Here is a 23342-nt window from a genome sequence, read left to right on the forward strand (position 1 = left end):
ATTGCTTTTCTACTTCCCAGTTTCTAGTCTCTGCTAAATGAGGTACCACGTGGTGGTGACCGAATGCCAAACTGGAAAAAAACCTTGAGAGAGCAACTTCCTGATACTTGTGCACATCCATTGCTCTTTGGTAACTTTGGAGGGGCCTGAGCCTCAGTTTCCTCCTCCGTGAAGGATGCCACTGTTGTGAGGCAGCTCTGCCCATTCTGCCCAGTGGTGGTAGATGGTGGAACCCCAGATCCTAACTGGTGGTGTTGGGTAAACAGGAGAAGGGCCCACTGGGTCAGTCAGTCTCCCCCAAACCCTGCTTGTAGAGCTCTGCCACCAACTCAGGCTAGAGTTGGCTCCAAAAGTGGGAACCTGGCCCCAGGAAAGCCAAAGCATCTTGGTGATGAAAGTGACCAAGGTGGGTCTGTGCTTTATGGGCCCATCTGGCCAAGGAACTGTAAATGTTCTGGAAATGTTAGTGGCTGGGGAACCGATTGGCTCCAGCTTTTCAGCTAATTTTTAAAAAATAGATAAATCTTGTGTACTTATCACATACAACATGATGTTTCCAGGCTTATAAACACCGTGGAGTGACTGAATTCAGGGGCTTACTTGTGAATTAGCTGACATAGTTTTGGTGAGAAGCTCTGGCGCTGGGGGCTTCACAGTATGTGTATGAACCCATAGCGGGGAGCGTGGCAGAAATAAACATGTTCAAATTAGTCAAAATGCACTCAGTTCTGTGCCTAAACATGCCAGGCACATGACCACAGGCAGGCCGTCAGGTCTTTCCTGAGCCTCTCTCTTACTTTTACGAGGAAGTCAAGTAGACATAGCCATTATAAGATAACACAATGAATATGTTGAGTGTGCGTTACAAAGATGCATCATGGACATTTGTGGATGTGATTAACATGAAGCTGTGTCCAGTACAGAAAGAGCAGGGAGGAGCACTCTCTTGTTTGGAAGGATGCCACCAGCGGCAGTCCAGTGAAGGACAAAGGAACTTCTGGCACTGCTCCCTCTGCCCTTCCAATCAACATCTTCCTTCCACCCTGTGCGTTTAAGCGTCTGAGTCATTTCCTTCTTAGAAGCCTAGAGGTCAGAGCTGGTAAGTCCGAGGACAATTTGCGACTGAATTTCAGCCTGTCCATGGTTTAGAGCAAACAAATGATTCATATTATGCCCTTGGCCCACCATTGCATCCCCTCAGGGCGTCTACTTCCTCTTTAATGAGATGAGATGAGTAATCCCTGTGTCTTTCATCTTACAAGCCTGTAACAGGGATGAGTCAGGTAATGGCTGCAGAAACCTTTGAGGTCCTTGGAGAAATAGTTGCTATATAAATGCAAAGTATGATGTCCATTTCCATTATATCACGATTTGCAAATACATTTCTAAGCCTACAGCACATCCATGTCAATGCCTGTCTGGCCAGTCATCTGCCATAGGCATTTTTATTCAGCGAACAAATCATCTCTATACATAACTCCTTGAAAACACACTTTCCAATCTGCAGTAGGCAAGGATATTTTATTATGCATCTTTGTCTTCATATGCCTAATTGCATGTCTGTTCTGCCTCATGCCAGGGGATAGGATTTCTGGAAACCCCATCATTGGTGATGGGGAGGAGTTTCTTGTTATTCACAATGGCCTATATTCAATGTGAGTTTCATGCTCACTGTCCTTCCTATTTCCTTTTCTTAATTGAGCTGTTTGGAAAAGAGGCCTGAAGAGGCATTCAAAAGATGGCTTCCTAAAAACTCTAAGCAGATTTACCCTGGTTCTGAAGAGAAGATGGACTGATGGAGGAAGCACTTCAATTCATACGACCCTTTAAAGGCCATTAAAGGCTGTCAGCTGTCTTCCAGAAATGACCTGACCCAGACTAGAATAAGCATACACAGGAGGCTCGGGGTTGCTGTCCATGGTTCTGGAACTCCAGAGCTTATGCTTAAGTGGACCCCAGCTTTCAAGACTGAATTCTTGTCCTTTTAAATAAAAGTACTCTGAAATTTGGCCCATAGCGGAAAGTGTGTATTGATCCTAAATTGAAGGAGAGAAATTTCTTCGGTGTTTAAGAAGTCTCCTGTGTCTTGTACTCAAATGTAGACAGTTGGGGGGTCCTCTGGGCTTGTACCTCCTGGGATCACCCATATTCATCTCGTATTGACCTTTCTGCACAATGCTTTGTGAGAGAGTCAATTACGCTCACAAAATCCTCTAGTATTTTGGAGGTTGGAGCTTCTGCATTTTCTACCTTTATAGGCACCAACAAGCAGGGTTTAGTTCAGTGCTCTGAAAGCCTTGACCTCTTTGTCCCAATTGTCTGATTGATCACACTGACTCAGTGCTGGATACCACTGAGCATTCAAGTATCCCTTAATGAGGACTCCGCTCCACCCACTCTGAGCTCTTCTCCCTTCTCATGTATGCCAGCCTCCTTGGGTGAGCAAGGCTCTTCTTGCATCTTTTCTCTAGCCCACCTTTAACTTGGGACTGCCCTTATGAGTATGGGATTACCCATATCACCCACACGTCACCCAGGCGCCTGTTTTTAACTACTTTTCCTGCTGCTGTAAGGAATCTAAGAGATGCCAGGAACTTGAGGCAGCACAGTGAATGCTTATGCCCAGCTTGCTTTCTCTACATTGAGGTTCTCCACCTCACTTCGTCTAATCAAGATAATGACCCATGGGTGTGCCCATGTTCCAGCTGATTCTAGATCTCATCGGGCTGACCGATGGGGCCAGCCATCACAGCACTATAGATGCTAGCTGAGAGCAAGCTTACTGTCTTTCATATCAACTCAACTTTCTGCACCCTTTGCCTTGGTTTGTGGGAACTAGTAGACAAACTGGTCCAGAACCGTGAGCATTCTCCTGCTACACTTGTCTTCATTCCTTTATGAAGCCATATCAGTGTCTTTTAGTTCCTCCTTGCCGTGCCCTTGAGAAAGTGTGAGCTCTTAAAACTTCTGTTGGTCTCTCATTGAGTTGTTACCACCACGACACCCCCTTTTTTATCTCATACCTTCCTCTCTCCTCCTCAGTGAGTCCTACTTGAGGTATTTCTCAGATCAACTTGATAGTCTCGTTGTACACTTGAGGAGTTCAACAGCATTTATACTACCCAGTTCTCTCCATATCCTGACCTTGCTACTCCATTTCCTGCCTTCTCCACATGACCATGATATTCTTAACGGCGGAGACTCTGAGTGATGCCACTTGCATAATTCAGAGTTTTGTATAGAATAAGAATTTGTCAGATACTCATTTCTGAAAAGGTTTGGCGTGACATGGCTTTAGGAATTCTTTGGGAGCTGTCCATGGTGCTAGTTTCTCTTTCCTTGGCTCCTATGTTGGAAGAATTACAGCACTGTGTGCCCAGGCAACAGTGAGCACCTTGTATTAGTTTCCGACTGCCCTTGCCTGTGTCCTAGTGAAGCAGTAATAGAGTCATGTTTTCTAGTACAGATTTCACTTTTAACCATACCTGAACCTTGGGATGCTAGCACCTAGAGGAAAGGGTTGGGCTGATATCTCAGGCCATGTACTGTATAAAATATTGCACTTGGCGTGCAGATCATTGGGTGCAAGGAGAGCCATGTGCATAGTTGTCCATGAAATAGCCCATAGCCCATACTACTGTGCTATCACTTTCTTGTACATGGTTAACTCACATTGCCTTTTCTAGGCCAGCTCCCTGCTCTACTTTCTGCTCTGTTTTAAGTGACGCAGTCCATGCAACACTGGACATTAGATATGAGATGACTGTATCAGAATACATTGTCTCCCACCTTACCACTCACCTTCTATATCCAGCTCTTATATCACTCCTCCATTGACAATCTGACCTCATCCTGTTTCTGAAATCACCTGAGTGACTCCCAGGCTCTCATTCATCCATTCTCATTCCTCTAGACCCTTGGAAATTAGCCACTCTCATTTAAAAGTCATAAATCCCACTCATTATGCAGGATGGTGTTTTATTTTTCTAAAATCTGCTTTGTCAGATGCTTACACAGACATACCATCTTTATTTTGTTTCTACATTTATTTAATTATTTTGTAGTATATATGTGCATACGTGTGCCATGGTGCTTATGTGGAGGTCAGGGGAAAACTTGCAGGAGTTGGTTCTCTTTTTTCACCATTTGAAATATGGGGCTCAAATCCAGGTTGTCAGTCTTGATGGCAAGTTCCTTTACCCAGTGAGCCCTCTCACTGGCTCTCACTGTCTTTTTGTTAATGCTACCATGGCATCACTTTCACTTTAGACCTATCCATGAAGTTATTTTAAGAAATAGGTTTCTTTATAGGGAGCATGTGGTTTGAACTTATTTTTCTTAGCAATTTTGTCCACCTCTGCCTTTTAATGTGTATATTTATACCATTTGCATTTAATGCATCATTGAAACAATAGAACCTAACATTTCTTTTTTATTCATTGTTTTCTTTCCTATTTTTTCTTAGCATTACTTGGATATTTATTTTGCTATCCTCTTTTGATTTATTTATTGACCTTTGATTTATATTTCTTTATACTGTTTTCAGTGGCTGCTCTAGGAGGTATATGCACACAAATAAGCTTTGGCAATCTAATTAGAATTAAGATTTTTACCACATCAAGTAAAATGTGGAAACAATATAAATTCCTTGCCCATTTCATAACCTCTATTATACATATTATATCTACCTTTGAATGTACTTCATCTACCTGTATCAAAAACTCCATCCAATAATATAATATTATTTTTTCAACAAAATTAAAGAACTTAAAAGGAGAAAAAAACCCAAGTCTATTGTGTTCTAAGAGTTTTAGGTCATCAGTGTTCTTTTCCTGGTGTTTTCTGTTTCTCTATGCTGTTCTTGCCCTTCACCCTGCAGCTCCTCTGTTAGCGTTTTCTTTAGAGCAGATCCGCTGATGAGAAACTGTCTTCATCTCCCTTCATCTGTGCATGCCTTCGTCTCAGTGCAATCCCCCGAGTGTCCTTTCTGAATGCACAATTCTGCCAACAGCTCCTTTGTCTCAGCACTTTAAAGATTCCAATCACAGTCTCCCGCCTCCATGCTTCTAGTGAGAGATCCACATTCTGAAGTTTGGTTCCCTGATGCTGTTTCTTCCCCTGTGGGTGATATCCAGACATTGTCTATGTCTTTATCTTTTAGCTGTTTGGTTGTATATCTAGGTGGGTCTTTCTTTGAGTTTATCCTATTTTAGATTTGCTGAATTCCCCGAGTTATAAAATTACGTCTTTCATCAAACCTGGGAAAAATCCAGTCATCATCTGTGCAATTATTTCGTTCTGTACCAATCTCTCTTCCCTTCTGAGACTCTAAATACATGAATGGTGCAACCTTTGATTTCTCCTATGGGTCCTTGAAGCCCTTTTTTCTTTTGATCTATCTGTTCCTCAGACTGGGTGATTTTATTGATCTGTCTTAAAGTTCACTGATCCTTTCTCTGCCATCTCCATTATCCTTTTGAGCCAATCCAAGCGTGTTTTATATCAGACATTGCAGTTTTTAACTATGAAATTTACCTTTGTTTCTTTTATTCATCTTTAGTCTCTGCTGAGATTTAAAATTCATTTGTTTTTAAATCCAGGAGGAATCATCCTAACTTCTTGAAGCATAGTTATAAGAACTGTTTTACATGTGTCCCTTTGATCTCAGCACCTGCTCATTCTCGGGTGTTGGCTGTATGTTTCTGGTTCTTTGAGAGCTGAGAACTTTTGAATTGTTTCTTGAGCACTTTGGATGTTGCATTAGCTTATGGGTCCCACTAAAACTATGATGTAAATATTGATTTTTGTTAATGTAGGTGATCAATTCAGTCAGACTCAGAATATAAGTTTCATCTCAGTTTTTGCATTTTGTAGTTTTAATGCTAGGTCTTCTTAGGTCTCCCATTGCTGTTTGGGGCTGCCCCTCTCATGTGTAGCTCACAATGTACTAGTCACACATAGAGTAAGGGTTATCTTTTTGCATTTTTCTTCTCTCAGATGAACAAGACTGTCTGGTTCCAGAGGCCTCCTTTCCTATCCTATGGGAATTCACAATGTCCCACTCTCACTTGACTTCCTACAGTACCACCACGTAGTTCCAAAGATGACATAATCTCTGGGAAATCCTAAGAGAAAAAATGGGGGCCAGGGGAGTGATGTGGGCTTATTCTGTTTGACCAAGGTGTTCTTTTCTTGCTATCTCTTTCCAGAAACACACATACTATTTGTATAACTACCTGCCTTTGTTTTCACAGTCCTAAAATTAAGTTACTTCTTAGGACATCCTCAAAAGAGAGAAAAAAATGGGAAAAGCACTGGAGATTCCCTCTAACAATAACTAGTTTTCTGTTTCTGTGGGCAGAAAGAGAGAATTTTTGTATTTTTTCATTCTTTTATCCATATGAAGTTCTACAATGGTGACTACCCTCAGGTCAAATGCTAACAGATTTAAAAAAATGGGGGAGAAAAAGATAAGAGATATGGCTATCAGGAAGGACATTGCATTCAAGTTGAGTGTGATGGTTAATATGCATTGTCTGTAGGATCTAGAATCACCTAAGAAACAAAGATCTGAGCATCTCTATGAAGACAATTCTAGTTTGGGTTGAGATAGGACAACCCACCCAAGTGTGGTGACACTATCCCCTAGGCTAGAGTTTTGGACTGAATAAGAAAGGAGAAAGTGAGCCGGGCACCAGAATTCATCTCTGTTTCCTAACTGCAGATGCAACATGACCAACTACCTCTAGTTCCTGTTACCAAGCCTACTGGTACACGATGGACTCAGTATACCCTCAAATTGTGAACATAAACAACCCCTGTTACAGGGGCGGCAGGCTGTGTCCTGCCACCTGACTCCCGGTTAGCTTTACCCGAAATAATTACATGGAAACTGTATTCATTTAAACACTGCCTGGCCCCTTAGTTATAACCTCTTATTGGCTAGCTCTTACATATTGATTCAACCCATTTCTATTAATGTGTATTGCCACTTGACTGTGGCTTACCGGGACAAGTCTAACTGGCGTCCATCTCGGAGAGGAGAGCTATGGCGTCTGCCTCATTGCCTTCTTCCCAGCATTCAGTTCTGTCTTCCCCGCCTACCTATGTTCTGACCTATCAGGCCAGGCAGTTTTCTTTATTAATTAACCAATGAAAGTGACAAATAGAGAGATGACCCTGCTCTATCAAACCTCTTCCTTCCATAAGTTGATTTTTCTAAGCATTTTATTACAGTGATAAAAGAAGCAATTCGCATGAAAACTAGTTCACTCTTCCTTATCAAAGAAATTTCCAAACCCAATTGTTTTCTGTCTCCTTCCCTGTAATTCTATGGGTCTATTTCTGTTTGTCTCTGGGTTTCTGTTATGAGCCTCTCCCCTTTTGAACGAGTGTGACTGGTTATCTATAACTAATAGAGACCACCATCCCAAGTGATATAGCAGGACTCAGTTTTGTGCAAATGGCATTTGTCCTTTAATCGATTCATTGTCAATAGATTCAATGTAGCCCTAATAAAATTTCCCCAGTAGAAAATGGTGTACTGACTCTAAGATTCACGTGAAAGCACAGAATCTAAAGTTGCTAAAATAACTGAAGCCAAAGGAACCTAGTTGAAGGAGCTGTGATGTCTAACTTGGAAGCTTACTGTACAGCTGGTTCAGCAGCTTACTTTTGAATGAAAAGTGTGACATACGCACATTGGGGTGGCGGGAGCGCTCGCGGGAATATGTCACGTACAGCAACAACTTCTGTTTGGTAAACTAAGGACCTCAGCTTTGTTTGTGTCATCTCCCGGCCTGTGAAGTTGTGACCATGGAAGGTCACATCTACATGGTTAGACAAACATACCCAGACAGAAGCAAGTTTCCAGCTCCAAAAACCTCTGGGCTTCTGCCTTCCACCTCCAGAGGAACTGCCTGGTCCTCTCAGTTCTTTGATGAACTTGCGCACATTTGGAAAATATCACCTAGCATGTTTGTTTCTTTTCCAGTGGGATGGTTGACCGGGCTTCGAAATCACCACACTGCTAGACAGGCAAGCTCCATATTGAATATGAGCATTCTGTTTCTCGAGACAGGGTTTCTCTGATCTGCCCTGGCTGTCCTGGAACTCACTCTGTAGACCAGGCTGGCCTCGAATCCAGAGATCCACCTGCCTCTGCCTCCTAAGTGCTGGGATTAAAGGTGTGCGCCATCCCTGCCTGGCTTCAATGTTAATATTCTTTATGAGTGATTCTGGAACCTGTATTTTTTTATCTGTAGTATGTATGTTTCAAACCTAGCCACAGCAATCCACTATTTCTAATTTATTGTTTTAAACCGCTGGTTAGCATTCTATTGTGTCGTAGATTACATTTTTATTTGGTGTTTAAGTTATTTCCAAATCAAAGTTTTGTTTATAGGCCATGCTGCAAAAATTGGATAATTTTTATGATATAAAATGTCAAGGAGAATATTACCGAGCAATAAATTCGGTGCATTTTAAAATTTGAATAGACATTTTCTGTATTGCTCCCAGAGTGACTGTGTTTATTTATCACCTCAGAACTTTTTTCTCCAATCTCAACTTTCTGTAATTTAAGATTTTGGGACACCTGCCGCAACTCCATTGAGCAAAGGCTTTTCTTCTCGGCTGCTGTAGGGACCAGCGTATAGCCAATGGATAGGCTGTCATTGGGTCACATTTTCCAATTATGGTGAGAGGAGGGCACATGTGTGACATGAAGGCTGTCATTCAGCAGCCATTGCAGACATCTCTGAATCAGGTTGTCTTAGCAGTGGCTTCACAAATCCACCACGACCCCAAGACTCTTCTCACCTTGTGTTTGAGTGTGTTCTCTAGGCCACTGCTACAGCTATATTAGGGTTCTGAGAAGTCCAAATGGGATACTAATATGACAATATCTTAGACAAAGCACATATGGTATTGATGTTATTATTTTAAAGGCTTTTGTTTGTTTGAGATGTGGTCTCATGCAGTCCAGGCCAGCCTAGACTCACTAGTAACTGCCAGTGACCTTGGATTTGTACTCATTCTGATTTCACATTCTGAGGGCTAAGTGCTGGGATCACAGTCACATGCCACTGTGCCTATTTGTTTAATTCATATTTTGAAATTAATCTTTTTAGTTAGCATACAAAATAATGGGCTTTGCCATAGCATTTCCCGCATACATATACCATTGTAATTTGCTCATAATGTCCTCCCCACAAAGGACTCTCTTCCTTCTCTCCTTCCCTTCTCTCAATGATCCCATTCTTCTCCTAAAATGTTCTGGATTCCACCCACACCCCAGGTAATCGGCAAGCCAGAGGACAGTGCTGTTCAGTCTCACTGGGTCGACCAGGAACACTAACAGAATGTATTTGGTGGGCTGGGTGATCGCTGGGACGCCCCGTCTCTAACTTGCCCCCAGCAATGCCCAGGAATCAGGGGTTAGAGCAACACTGATTAGCTCCCGTCAGGGCTTTGGCTGGCCCTTTTTCTCACAGCCCCATTTCCTACTCAGGAGCTTTCCGGGGCCAGTCTTACCTCCAGCATGGGTCCACGCTATCTGTAGGGAAAAGCTAGTGCTTCGGTCAGTTGGATTTCAGGCTTGCTGCCGGCCCTCACGTCCGTGCTGCTCCATGCCTGTGCTCTGGGTCTGAGTGTTTTGGTGGTAGTCCAAAACCAGAAACAAACAAACAAACAAACAAAAAGAAAAAGAAGACCCAAAACAAAACAAAACGAAAACCAATCAAAGAACAAAACAAAACAAAACAAAAAAACAGAAACAGAAACAACAAATAAACAACAACGATAACAAACACCACAAAACAAAAACCTCCCGATTTGGGTCTTGCCCAGCTCTGGCTCTTCTGTCTCTTGATTTTTCTGATGATACTGTAACTCTAGTTTCAGAGTGATTCCTTACATCTGTTTTTTTTAAATATATATATATATATATTTTACAATGTTCTGTCTGCATGTGTGCCTGCAGGCCAGAAGAGGGCACCAGATTTCTTTCTTTTTTTAAAAAAAATATTTATTTATTTATTATGTATACAATATTCTGTCTGTGTGTATGCCTGTAGGCCAGAAGAGGGCACCAGACCCCATTACAGATGGTTGTGAGGCACCATGTGGTTGCTGGGAATTGAACTCAAGACCTCTGGAAGAACAATCAGTGTTCTTAACCTCTGAACCATCTCTCCAGCCCCTCCCATCTGTTTTTGCCTGCTTGGTGGCTGCTCCGTGTCTATCGGAGCCTTTTGGTCCTGTGCTACCTGAAAAGCTAATCCTGACCTGGTGTTTACTCTGCTGGCAGACGCTTCCCAGGCAACAGGAGAGACCTGGTGGTCTCACGGGAGACCAGTTCCAGCTTCCCAGGGTTTACTCCCACTCCATCACCCAGACACCCGTGAGTAGAGTCTAGCTCAGAACTCATCTCAGGCTTGGCCTCCTGTCACTCGGACCTGAGCCGTGTCTCTCCTCAGCCCCACAGCTGCAGAATGAAAAGAGTGGGTCAAACTGGGGCTACAGGGTGAGACCTGTGACTACAGTGACTTCCTATGCTCTGCCATAGGTACCCTACTCTTGTTGACTGAACTCAGTTCATCTTCAGGCGTGTTGGGTTAGCGAGGACTGCTGTAAAGTTACCAGAGAGGGAGAGTTACACCTCAGACCTTTGCTGTCTCAGTTGAGCTGGAGACCTCTCAGGAAGATCATGGTTCTGTGAACGTATACATGGACACCTTCTTACTGGGTCCTCACCTGGTGCCAGGAGGGAAGGAGGGGAGTAGAGAGAGTGGAGTCGAGAGGTCCCTGTCTCCTCCCATAAGAACACTGGCCTTACTAGACCAAGGCTCATCTTCAGGACCTTATTTAGCCAGAGTGGGGCATTCTGGAGTTAGGGTTTCAACATGTGAATTCGCGGTGAAGCAGTGCCTTGTCACCTACCTGTATGTCCTCACACCTCTGCTAAACTGCCAGAGAGGCTGTCCCTAGCTCCCTACTCTGTAGTGGTCATACATGCTGCCCTCCTGGTCCCCTTGCTTATAAATTACCTACACAGTGCTCAGAACTTGGCCTTGGAAAACGTTGATTTAGTTAGGAAGTCTTCTATCTATATCTACTCTGCAACAAGAAGAAGCAGGCACTTGGTACCACTCTGTCACCAGAGTGTTGGACAGTTCTTGGCACATGGCTGTCTATACTCAATGGTGCATGGATAGAAGGCCCCGCCATTGCCCTCAAAGAGGCAGCAGGCTCTGGAGTGGGTGAGGGAGTTGGATGGTTGGATGGGAGGAACACAGACCACAGCAGAAAAGGTTCAGTGTTCTAGGTAAAGCTGCGAGGGGAGGGCTGGGGACACTTCAGAGGCTAGGGGTTCCTTGGGCTTCACCTCAGCATGATGGAGAAGAGACAAGAAGGCGGCTGGTTATATCATGGCTGCACTCTGAGTACAATTTTGGTTGCATTCTCTGTCACCATTACATTATAAGGGTTTCTTATATTTGAATTGTTTTAGAATTGACAAGCAAAAATTGTTTACGGCACACAGTGTGATTGTATATATGTGTATACATAAATACATACATAGTATATCTTCTTAATAAATCGTGTTCTGGTATGAATTTATAGTTCCATATTTGGTTTGGTCATATGAACACTGCAAATGTTTCCTCCCAGTCTGCTGCTAGCATTTTCATAGTTTTAGTAATGACTTTTAAAAGCAGTTCAACTTTTGGATGATGGTCCAGCTTATGAGTTTTCTTCTTTTGTGGTTCCTGTTCTTTGTGTCCTAAGATGTCTCCACCTATCCCCAATTACGAAGATCCTGCTTGCCCCCTCTCAAAGCTTCAGAGTCTAGTTGTGTGTTATGACCAATCTCAGGCCAGCTATGGTGGCGTACGCCTCTACTTCTAGCCCTCGGGAGGCAGAGGCAGGCAGGTTTTTGTGAGTGACCAGGACAGCCTGGTCTACACGGTAAGTACCAGCCAGCCAGGGTGACATAGTGAGACTGTATCACAACAACAAGGATAATAAAGAAAACAAAATAAAATTTAGAAATTGAGGTTGAAGTCGGGCATTGTTTGAGGGACGGGTTCTGGTTCCTCGTGTCCCCTTATCTTAGCATCTAACGTCCACAGTCCATTTACGAAATGACTGTCTTTTTCTCTAATTCCATTGTCACCGTTGCAAAAACTTAGTTGGCCACATGCCTGTCTCTATAACTGTTATTGTGATTCATTGATCTTCATAGCTAACCTCACACTGATAAGACCGCATTAAAAACTGGGGCATGATGGGAAGTATTTAAATCAGTTCCCATAAATTCCCTAATTACCCCTCTCCCCCAAATTTGGGACATTTTAGATCTTTGGACTTTTCATATGAATTTTGAATCAGTCAGTTTATCAGTACATTATCTTTCTGTTAGTGTGACAAATACCAGAGATAACTCCATTTATCTCTGAGAGAGAAAGAGAGAGAGAGAGAAAGAGAGAGAGAGAGAAAGAGAGAGAGAGAGAGAGAGAGGTTTCAGTCCATGATCAATTGGCCCATTGTCTTGCACCAGGGGCAAGCCAGCCCATGACACAGCAGGAGCCTAGATGACTAGAAACCAGCAGAGAGAAGCGGGGCCAGCATCTCATTATCCCCTCCAAGTTCACACCCCCCAATGACCTATTTTTTTCCAACCAGACCCTACCTCTTAGAAGGTTCCTTCACTCCCTAGCAGAGTCACCCTGGTCTCCAGTACTCTAGCATGCACTGGCCTTTTGGATGACCTTTCAAATCCAGCGGAAGCCTGATGGGAGATTTGACTGGGCTTGCATTGACTCTGTGGATTGGTTTAGGAAGGACCTCCTGCTCTTCCAACACTGAATGTGGGTTAACCCCATCTATTTAGGTCTTACTTAATTTCAGTTGCATTTTATAGTGTTTAACAACTTTTCTCCACTTGGGTACCACTATCAATGAAACTATTTAAAATAGCTTGATTGAAATAAAAATTGGAAAATTTCATTTTCCTCGTATTTCCTGCTGGCATATAGCGAGGTACAATTGACTTTTGCGTTGTAGCTTTGTGACCTTGCTAAACCCATAGTCGTTCTTCTAGTCCCTGAGGCAAATGACGTCTACGTCTTCCCCAGCCATTTTGTACACAGATGTTGTACCTGCTCCTGCATTTATCCCTTGCTGGAAGTAGAGGCACTGAGTTTTCTTTGCTTTTCTCCCTCTGTTGTGACGTTTACGGATGGTTTGGATCACGAAGGCAGACGGGAGTCCCATCAGCAGGCAGAGTGATTTGTACCTGTGGCCAACAACAGCCCCTTGTGATTTGTCTTAATGGAAGTGGCTGTTGGGGTTTAAAGATGATCGGCTCCTTCAAGTGACTTAATGGATCTTGAAGTAGGTTATTGACACAGTAAGGACCTGATGGTGCTGATGGGCTGGACATGGCTCCTGGGTCTGGTGGGTGCTGAGGGGGTCATCTTTGTAATGTAGTGGCCCTCCCATCTTTCCCTGAGGTTGAAGGGGCTGAGTGGAGGAGGGCACGTGGAAGTTAGTTCTGTAGCGTTTTTTTCTTAATTAGGAGAAAAGAGATGGAACTTTAAATGTGAGTCTGCAACCCATTTTTCATTCTCCCCAGTGCTCGGGCTAATGGTGTTTAACAAAAAGACAAATCCATCCATCTTCCTGGCGTCTTAGCCCAGGGAGGCTGCGTAGGCTGATGTCAGAAGCAATATTAAGGACTATAAAGAGCCCTTCAAACCCCTCCCCTTTTAATTCTCACTCTGTAGTCTGCTTCCCAGGGACACCGGGGCAGAGGTTGGTCATTCTCCATCACCTGAAGTTTGGCCTCGTGGGTATTTGGAGGGATCCAGATCAGCTTCGCTGTCCATTCTTCTAGCTCACCGTTTCCCTGCTAGAGCAGGGCAGCACCATGGAAGGATTTGTCTTGCTGCTTTAGTCTACTGATGCTTAGCTTGGCTGGTTGCTACGCCACTGTGTACAAGGGATCATGACAATTCCTTAGAATGGTAGCAGGCTGCTGACTGCTGGATGCCCAGGAGCCTGGCTCAGGGCTGGGCATGCGTGCCTTTCTTCCATGTTCTTGTTTTACTGTTGGCATGTGCGCTTTCTTGTCTATATTTTCTCAAGAACAGCATTGCCAAGGATACACTGGCCAGCATTCCTGCCTTTTGATAATCACACCAGCCCAGGGGAGAGGGTCCATTTCCTAAGAATTTTCTTCCTCTGCGCTCTCAGGTTGCTATGGCTTCAGGCCTCTGGTCATATCATTTCTCCTCCGTTTCCACAGCAGGTTCTGAAAATTCAGCTCCACACAAGTCACGTGGCACTAACTACATGCCAGGAACATGGACGGGGAGAGTTGGATGGCAGGACATGAGATCATGCTGAGATCTCTGACAGAGACACGTGGACTCAGACTAGGATTGGTGAACTGTAACAGATGTATAATTCAGCGGGGTTCTGTTTTCAAATGGTCTCAAACTCATCATCCTCCTGCTTCAGCCTCTTAAGAGCTGGTTTTATGGTCATGCACCACCCTGACCGACTAAGGAAGGGTTTTGATGATGGGGTCTGACAAGACAGACAAGCTAGACCCTGAGTAATGGGTGAAGTTCCCGCAGACAGAGGGCAACAGGGCAGCAGGGCAGCGGGGCAGGGAAGGGTATTTAAGCTGGTAAAAGCTTTACTGAAGGCCCAGAGGTGGGGACTCACCCATCATCAGTGTGACTTGGAGGATATGTTGCTTGTGGCTCAGGAGAAATAGGAGGGTCAAAGCCAAGTGCAGACCAGTTAGGTCACTGGGGAGGGCTCGATTGCCACACTAGGAGGTGACACTGTGGGGAGCCAGTAGAGGTTGTGAACTTAGTCTGCAATGGTGAAAACTGGGGGTTTGGAAGCTCCCTCTCTCTGGAGAGGTGGAGATGACAGCAACAGAGCCAAGACCGTCCTCCCCCAGTGGCTCCTGGTTCGTACTCCAAACTCATACACGGGATGTCTGCTTGTGAGTCTAATTCTATTTGATACAGATATCTACAATAGGTTTGCCAATCAAACATTTACTGATAGTAAATAAAAAATCATTTTAAAACAATTTTGGGGCATGCTGTAGAGATGGCTTAGCAGTTAAGAGCACTTGTTGGTCTACAACTGTCGGTAACAGGAAACCCAACACTTTTTCTGACCTTGAAGAGACCAGACATGCATGTAGTATACATACGTACCTGCAGACAAAATGCTTGCATACAAATAATAAAATTTAAAAATCTAAAGCCACTAACGATTTTTTGGTATACATATAATTTTACCACTTATTAAAGAGGTAAATGAATGTGCATCCTATGAGCTAGTATTGTGTGGCTCTATTCCTGGGAGACACGAACAAATGTCTACTCATCTCAGATAGGAGACCAGTGGTAGATTCAGGTAACACTGCTACTGATGTCCAAATTGCCAAGCCAGTGAGCTTGTTTAGGTGACATGGGAGTATGGATGACTGGAGGGCAGCTGCAATATCAAAGGCTCAGCCTAACATCAGTGACCACTCACAAAAGCGAGGGCCCTGAACTCTGCATAACTGCGGAACAGGCCAGAGTCACCTCTAGACAGCTCAGTTCTGTTGTCTCTTCCCTTGGCCGTCTTTGGAGAGGGAAAAACCTTGTGAATCTGGTAATTTCCAGGAACTTATTATTTCCAGGAGACTTGTGAGCTGTTTGTCTGTTTATTTGTTTATTTACTTAGGTTTATTTGAGACCAGGTTTCTCTGCAGCTTTGGAGTCTGCGCTAGAACTCGTTCTATAGACCAGGCTGGCATCCAACTCAGAGATCTGCCTGTCTCTGCCTTCCGTGTGCTGGGATTATTAAAGGCGTGTGCCACTATTTCCAGCTTTATTTTATTTGAGATAGGGTTTCTCTGTGTAACAGCCCTGGCTGTCCTCGAACTCATTCTGGCTTACCTGGATCCATCTACTTCTGTCTTCTGAATGCTGGGATTAAAGGCATGTAGTTCTCCTGTCCCTCTGTGCTTCCTGAGTCTTAACAGAGCTGCCCTGAACAAGGTTTTGGTCTGAAAAATCTCTACAGGATGGAACGTGTCAACTCAGACCATTACAAAAGAGTTCAGTCTTGATTGAATGTGTGTGTAGAATGCCTTCAACATTCTCCAGAGTTCCCCAACACTTGCATTTCCCAATTGTCAACGTCACACAGGCCGCTTGCATAAGCATGCGGTGTAAAACAGCAGCAGTAGGCTCAAGAATACTTCAGAAATTCCAGTGCCAAGTCAGGATTTATTAATTCTTTCTTTAAACGAAATTCTGCTCAGCAATTCAAACAGCCATCGAGAAGCATCCAATATATTCCCACAAGACAATCCAAACATGCACTAAGTTGATTCTGAGGCGTGGTGGTGGGAAAATGGCAAGTGTTCCTGTTTCCGTGGTGAAGCCACTGTTTTCCTTGTGAGGTACCCATTAGAGAAGACCACCTGGATAGGGGCTCAAGCCAATGGAAAGTCTTTTAGGCAGCTGATTAGTGCACTGGGTGTTCGGGACCCGAGTGCAGTCCTCAGCCCTTCTCAGGGTGAGTTTGTTAGCATAAAAGCCATACCCTGGGTTGACACGCTTTAGTTAGTCAGAAGCAGAACTATAGAAGCCAAAAGGGTTAATACCTGTAGAGACTTCCCCAGAACTACGGACTTTGATGGATGAGGCCTTTGTTCTCATTCTGGCATGCACTGCTGTCTCGGTGCTGGGTTTCAAGGCCTCAGTAGTACTTCCATTATGGAGTCAGTTGTGCTAAGGTCTGGGGCCCTGTTATGTTTCTGCAAGGGCACAAACCGGGATGTACAGTGAAGTCGCTGTAGCTCCTAACATGAAGTCCTCTAGCATCTGGGCTGAGGTATCCGGGGCAGCATTCATGAGCCACAGTTGGAGAAGCGATGCTTCAGCAGACATGGGGTTAAAGAACGCTGAAGTGTTGAGAGTGGAGGCACCAACTTCAACAGTTACAGTGAATGCCATGAGAGGTTTCAGAGGGTCTCTGGCTCATCTCTCAGAACCTAGAGAGACACAAACGTTTTGCCTGTGCAGATGGTCACTGCGATGTTGTTCTTTTTAAAATGTAGAAGGAAGTAAATAAAGGAAGAACTGAAGGAGAAAATGAGAGTTCAACAACAATGAGCAGGCCGCTTAAAGTATGGGTCATGCATGACACTGGATAGTATTGCTGCATAAAGTTCATAAAATTTGGAAAACATTCAATGACCTATGAAAAGGAATACAATGTAACGTATTTTTTTTTTTCCATTACGAAACTCAACACCAGGGCCTTGAGATGGCTAAGAGGGTAGAGTGCTTGTTGCTACATCTGATGACCTGAGTTTGATTCCTGGAACCCACCTGGTAAAGAGAATTGGCCTCCGTATGTACTCTGCATTATGTGTGTCCCCTGGCATACATGAATGCATGTGCAGGCACTAAGTAAATAAATAAAAGTAATAAAAAGGTCAAATCCCTTGAGAAGCAATTTACATGCAAACATATTTCCTCTTTAAGGGGATAGAGCGATGACTTCCCTTCTGTTTTTAAACTCCACCGAGGCTCAGCTTGCGTATAATAAACTAATATTTTTATGTGTACAGCTAGATAAGTTTAGAAAATTATGCCCAGCCACATAACCACTATGCCCATTGTGACAGACATCTCCATCTTGCTCCCATATCCTCTCATGCACCTTTGTATGCATTTGTTTTGCCTTCCTCTCAGGCCCAGGAGACCAATGAACCTCTTTCTATTGTGATAAATTACAATCTCCCCCTTTAGAAGTTCATACAAGTGGAAAATAACAGCATTTATCTTTTCTATATAGCTTCCTTCGCTCGGCATAAGAGTTTTGTGGTTCATCTATGTTATTGCTTATGTTAGTAATTCCTTTTTATTACTGCATACTATTCCATTGAAGAAATATGTCAACGGTGTCAGCTATTCTCCTGTTGCTGAACGTTCAGGGTTCACATGAACAAAGTGGCTACGGACGTTCTCATATAGGTTTCGATGTGGATATATGCATTCATTCCTTTGAGTAAATACCCAAAAGGGGAGTTATTTTCTAGTCTGGCAGGTGTATGTTTCACTTTGTAAGACATTGTCAAACTGCTTCAAGGCATCTACATCACTTTATGGATCCATCTACCAGTTACCCTCATTTCCTTACTAGTATTTAAAACTGTCAGGTTATTTATTGCATGTTTGTGTGTGTATGTGTGGTGTATGTACACGCGTGTGTGGGTGTGCACGTTTTCGTGCTCACGGATACAGGGGAGGGCATGGGTGTCCTGCTCTCTTACTGTCCCGCTTATTCCCCCGAGACAGGGCCTCTCACTGAATCTGCACACTGCTGTATGTTGCTAGGCTAGATGAATGGCCAGCAATCTCAGTGAGGCCCCTGGCTCTGTCATCCACAGTGCTGGGGTTAAGGCATGTGTAGCTATGTCTGGCTTTTTATGTGGGTGCTGGGGACCTGAATTCAGGTCCTCATGCTTACTCAGCCACAACCCACTGAACCATCGCCCCAGCCCTGAAGTTTTTTTTTTTTTTTTTTTTTTTTTTTGCTGTTTCAAAAGGCTTTATTTTCACTTGGTCCAAGACTTGAGAGGGGCTCCCGGGCGTTACAAAGCTGCCGAGTGGCTTCTTGAGAGGTTGGGGTGAAGGTCCTGAGGCTGGCTGGTGCAGAGCAGAGGTGGGAGCCCCTCGGAAGGAGAGGCCCCCTAGTCATGCTTCAGAGTGAGCCGCTCAAAGAAGTACTCGCCCAGAGACGCCTGGGGCCCAGAAGTCAACCTGCGGAGGTTGGTCAGGTGGTTGCCCATCTTCTTGATGACCTTGACCTCCTCATCCAGGAAATGGTTTTCAAGGAAGTCACAGAGATGAGGATCTGTGCGAGCAGAGCCCAGGGAATGAAGATCCAAGAGGGCCTGGTTCTAGTTCTTCTCCAAGGCCAGGGCAGCTTCCATGGCCTCCTGGGTTTTACCCCACTCATCTTGAGATGGCTTCTGCACATCCTGAAAGAGCGCACGGCCTCCGCGATCGTTCTGCAACTTGAGGAGACGCTCGGCACCCTCGCGCTTCTCCTTGGCCAATTCACGGAAGAAGTGGCCTACACCCTCCAGAGCCACGTCATCCCGATCAAAATAGTAGCCCAGCGAGAGGTAGGTGTAGGAGGCCCGCAGGTGCAGGTTGACCAGGCGGTTCACGGCAGCCTCCACTTCGGTGGTATAATTCTGACGAACCTGGGAAGTCATGGCTGAGACGCAGTCTGGAGCTACCCGCAAAGAGATGGTGCTGGCTGGTCCTGGGAGCTGAAGGCGGCGAGGAGATGGTCCCGGAGGCTGCGACTGCAGATGAGGAGCGGTGGAAGCTAACAAAGGGAGGCCCCGGGTCTGTTCCGTCCAAACACTGTTGAAGCAAGACACAGATCCACGGGATCTCCGAGGGCTGGTCCTGAAGTTTTTTTTTTAAAAACAAGATTTAAAACACACTAACCATATTACTATATACTTATTAGCCATCTCTATACATAAATATTTCACTAAGATGTTCTTTCTTTAAAAAATATTTATTTATTTATTTATTATGTATATAATATTCTTTCTGCGTGTATGCCTGCAGGCCAGAAGAGGACACCAGACCTCATTACAGATGGTTGTGAGCCACCATGTGGTTGCCAGGAATTGAACTCAGGACCTTTGGAAGAGCAGGCAATGCTCTTAACCTCTGAGCCATCTCTCCAGCCCTCACTAAGGTGTTCTTAAAATCAGTTGTATCAACATGTAGTTTACCAACATAGAGTTCTTCTTTCTGACGTGTTCTATAGTTCATATATTTAGACTTATGCCCCCGTCATGGTTTGAATGTGAAATACCCCCACCAGCACATGGGCTTGAGCATTGGTCCTCAGCTGGAGGTGCTGTTTGGGGAGTTGTTGTACCCAGGTCCCTGCTCCTGAATTGTTTGGATCTTGAGTTATGTGAGTTGATACTTGATGTTCCTGTCAGTATGGATGGAGTCATTTGGGTCCCCGTACCTTCCTGGCCACGTTGGACCCTCTGAAACCATAGATCAAAACGGTTTGGTCTCTTAGATTGCTTCTGTCAGTCATTTTGTCATAATAAGAGGAAAAAAAATAGCATACCTTCTGTGTACTATAGTGTCAAGTCCAAAACGCAAGCAAAGCAAAGCTGTTACTAAGATGTTGTAAAAAAAATTTGCGCATTATATATACATATAAATACTACATTTATTTTTATGTGAATATGCAATATGTATATATGGATACATATATATGAAAAAAGACTCGAAAGAAATGTGCCACATGCAGACCTTAATTGTCTTTTGCTGGTTGGCATTTTTATTTTCTTTCTTGAGTCTTTCGAAATCTCACACTGAGCACATTTTACCTTTGTAGTTTAAAAATCATTGTTTACATGGAAAAGGCCCACGGTTCCTCCGGGTTACACCTGTGATGGGGGCAGCACCTTCCCAGGTATGATCACTCTGTATTTGCTGCCTGATTTCCTTTGGGAAGTGAGCCTGTGAAACCTTATTCTTCTGGGTTTCGGCAGTGAGTTGGCAGTGTGAACTCGCTGTTTGCAATATTTACGTGAACTGCCTGGGGGAGTCTTGTAAACTACTCTCAGAGCTGCGTGCTCCATTGACAGACTGTCGAGAGCTCAGAAAAGGTGCTCCGGAGCACGGATCCATATGAACGTCGACTCACTGGGTACATCTTGTGTTGTGAGGGATTAAGAGCAAGGAGGAGGTGGCTGTAGGCTGGGGCTTGATCTCCTGGTTCGGGAGACACGTTTCTGGTCCATGCAGTTTTGTGTACATGTGTGCACACGTTCACACGAATGTGTGACTGTTACCATTTGACTGTAGAATGTCCTCCATCAGCTTATGTGTTTGAACATCTGGTTCTCAGGCGGAGGTTGTGGAGCCTGTAGGCCGTAGGGCATAGAGAGAGGAAGTGAATTGCTATGTTGTGGGCTTTGATATTGATAACCCAACCCTACTTTTTAGCCTTTCTCTGTTTCCTGATTTTCTCCAGATGTCAGCAAGCTCTCTGTACTATGCTTGTACTTCCACAACGACCTGGACCCCTTCAGATCATGAGCCAAGATAAAATTTTCTTTTCTTAGGTTCCTTCTCTAGGCTCTTCTGTTGCAGTGATGGGAGAAGCAGTGACTAAAATAACCCACGTTTCACTTTGTAAGTATCTTTGGGTGGGGAAGGCTAAGTATGTTAGCCTCCGTGTTCCAGTTAATGACCACTGCACAGTTTGAGTTAGGGTGAGTCAAGTTCCCACTGCTCTCATGAATTTCTCAATCCAGGCCTGTGGGAAGGAATCTTATTCCATCTGGGCTTTGCACACAAGCGTGCATTGCTTAGAATCCACACTTCACTTCCTGTCTCCAAAGGTCACATTCTGGGGTGAAATTGAATTTGCATTCACTGTTTGCCCGAAGCAGCAGACTGGGGAGGGCCTGAGCCAGGGATGGATAAACTCAAAGAGGCTAGTGCAAGCAGGGGATGGATCGGTGACTGCCAAGAGCGAATAGGCAGGGAAATGAAGGCAGATGAGGCTGTGTGTTCCTCTGTGAGTCTGTGTCTGCCCCAGGCCTTCAGATCTGTGCCCTAGCATCTCTCTGAACACAGCTTCACAAGATGGGCTACTTCTACCGACAACTTATTCCTACTGTCTCAGGACTGCCTTCCTTAGAATATAACGTTCACTTTACCATACCTCTTCATGATTGCTGTGGGGTGTCCTTCTGTAGGCTGGGAATAGATGTTGCTTTTACTGGCTGATGAATAAGCTTTGGCCTATGACAGGGCAGAATTTAGCTAGGTGGGAAAGTCAAGCTGAATACAGGGAGAAAAAAGACAGAGTCAGGGAGAGGCCAGCAGCTGCCAGAGAAGCAAAATGTGAGGTAATAAGCCACAAGCCTCATGGTAAGATATAGAATAATAGAAATGGGTTAATTTAAGTTGCTAAGAGCTAGTTGATAATAAGCCTGAGCTAATAGGTCAAACAGTTTGTACTTAATTTTAAGCCTCAGAGTGGTTATTCAGGAATTGACGAGCAGGAGAGAAACCTCCAGTCTCACATGGCTGTTAAAATGAACAGCCATGTGTAACTGGTTGTACATGTTAAGGGCCCATCTATTCCCCAACCCAGGAATTGGACTGACCTTTAACAGAAGTGGCATCCAAGGAGGTCACATATGAGAAGACTTCCTGGTATCACCTTTCAGCAGATGCTGTGGGGCCAGCAGTCATCTGCACTGATAGAAAACCAGGTCACTGTGTGGTGCTGGTAGTGGTTTTATTTGAGGTTTTGCAAATGAAGAAAGTAGAGAGGTTAGGGCATCCTTTGCCCTCAAACACCAAATGCTCTAAATTGGAAACTTTCTGAGTTCTAACATGTTCACTTAAGATGTTTCAGATTTGGAATGTGGAGCTTCAGAATGGTTAACTAGAAAAGTCTATGAAAAGATCCCCAGATCAGAAAAAACTCCCAAATCTGAAAGAATGACCCACAGAATTCTCAACATGCAGCCGATGTTAGCAACTGGATGTGGTGACTCATTCCTAGAAACCCAGCACTTGGAAGACTGAGGCCGGAGAATTGCTGCGTATGCAAGGTCAACCTGGGCTACATAGTGAGCTCCAGGACAGCCTGGGATGTGGAGTGAGACCCTACCCAAATATGGGCCAAACAGTAGCAAGTGAGAGGCAGGCTTTAAAATGACTTCATAAGGATTCACCTCCTGGGGTTCCAGGTCTGTGTGATCACCTCCTGTGAGAGAGGGCAAAACCTAGTGACCTCTCCCCTACCCTTCTGCTTCTCTCTCCTCCTCTTCTTTGTAGTCTCTTCCTCCTCCACATCCCCTTCTTTCCACCCTCACTGATAATAGTGGAAAATAGTATGTTGTGGGCTGTTCTATGGACAGACCTGAGGCGAGGAGCTGAGGGAGGCTTCTAGCCAACAGTCTGGAGAGAACAGACGCTGCAACCTGAAATCGGTGAGGAAATGAGTCATGCTATTAACCAACTGTATCAGCTTGAGGAGTGTGCGTTCCCCAGCTGAGTCTGGGGTCGGCTGTCATTCTGTAGACACTGTGAATATAGCTTATGATCCCCACTGAAGCAAAAACGACTAGCTAAGCCACACTAGATTCCTGACTCATGGAAACTGTGGGCTACTGAATGCATGTGACGTTCAAAGAGTATCTAAGCTACAGGGTAACTTAGTACACAGCAATA

General features: G+C 44.4%; 1 pseudogene; it reads right to left on the bottom strand.

Moving 5' to 3' along the window:
• Positions 1–18669: 18669 nt before the first annotated feature.
• On the bottom strand, positions 18670–19515 carry LOC148117864 (ferritin light chain 1-like; annotated as a pseudogene).
• Positions 19516–23342: the final 3827 nt, after the last annotated feature.

This window comes from Myodes glareolus, chromosome 25 (genome assembly GCF_982192425.1).
Source record: "Myodes glareolus chromosome 25, mMyoGla1.1, whole genome shotgun sequence".
In the NCBI taxonomy this organism is placed as follows: Eukaryota; Metazoa; Chordata; class Mammalia; order Rodentia; family Cricetidae; genus Myodes; species Myodes glareolus.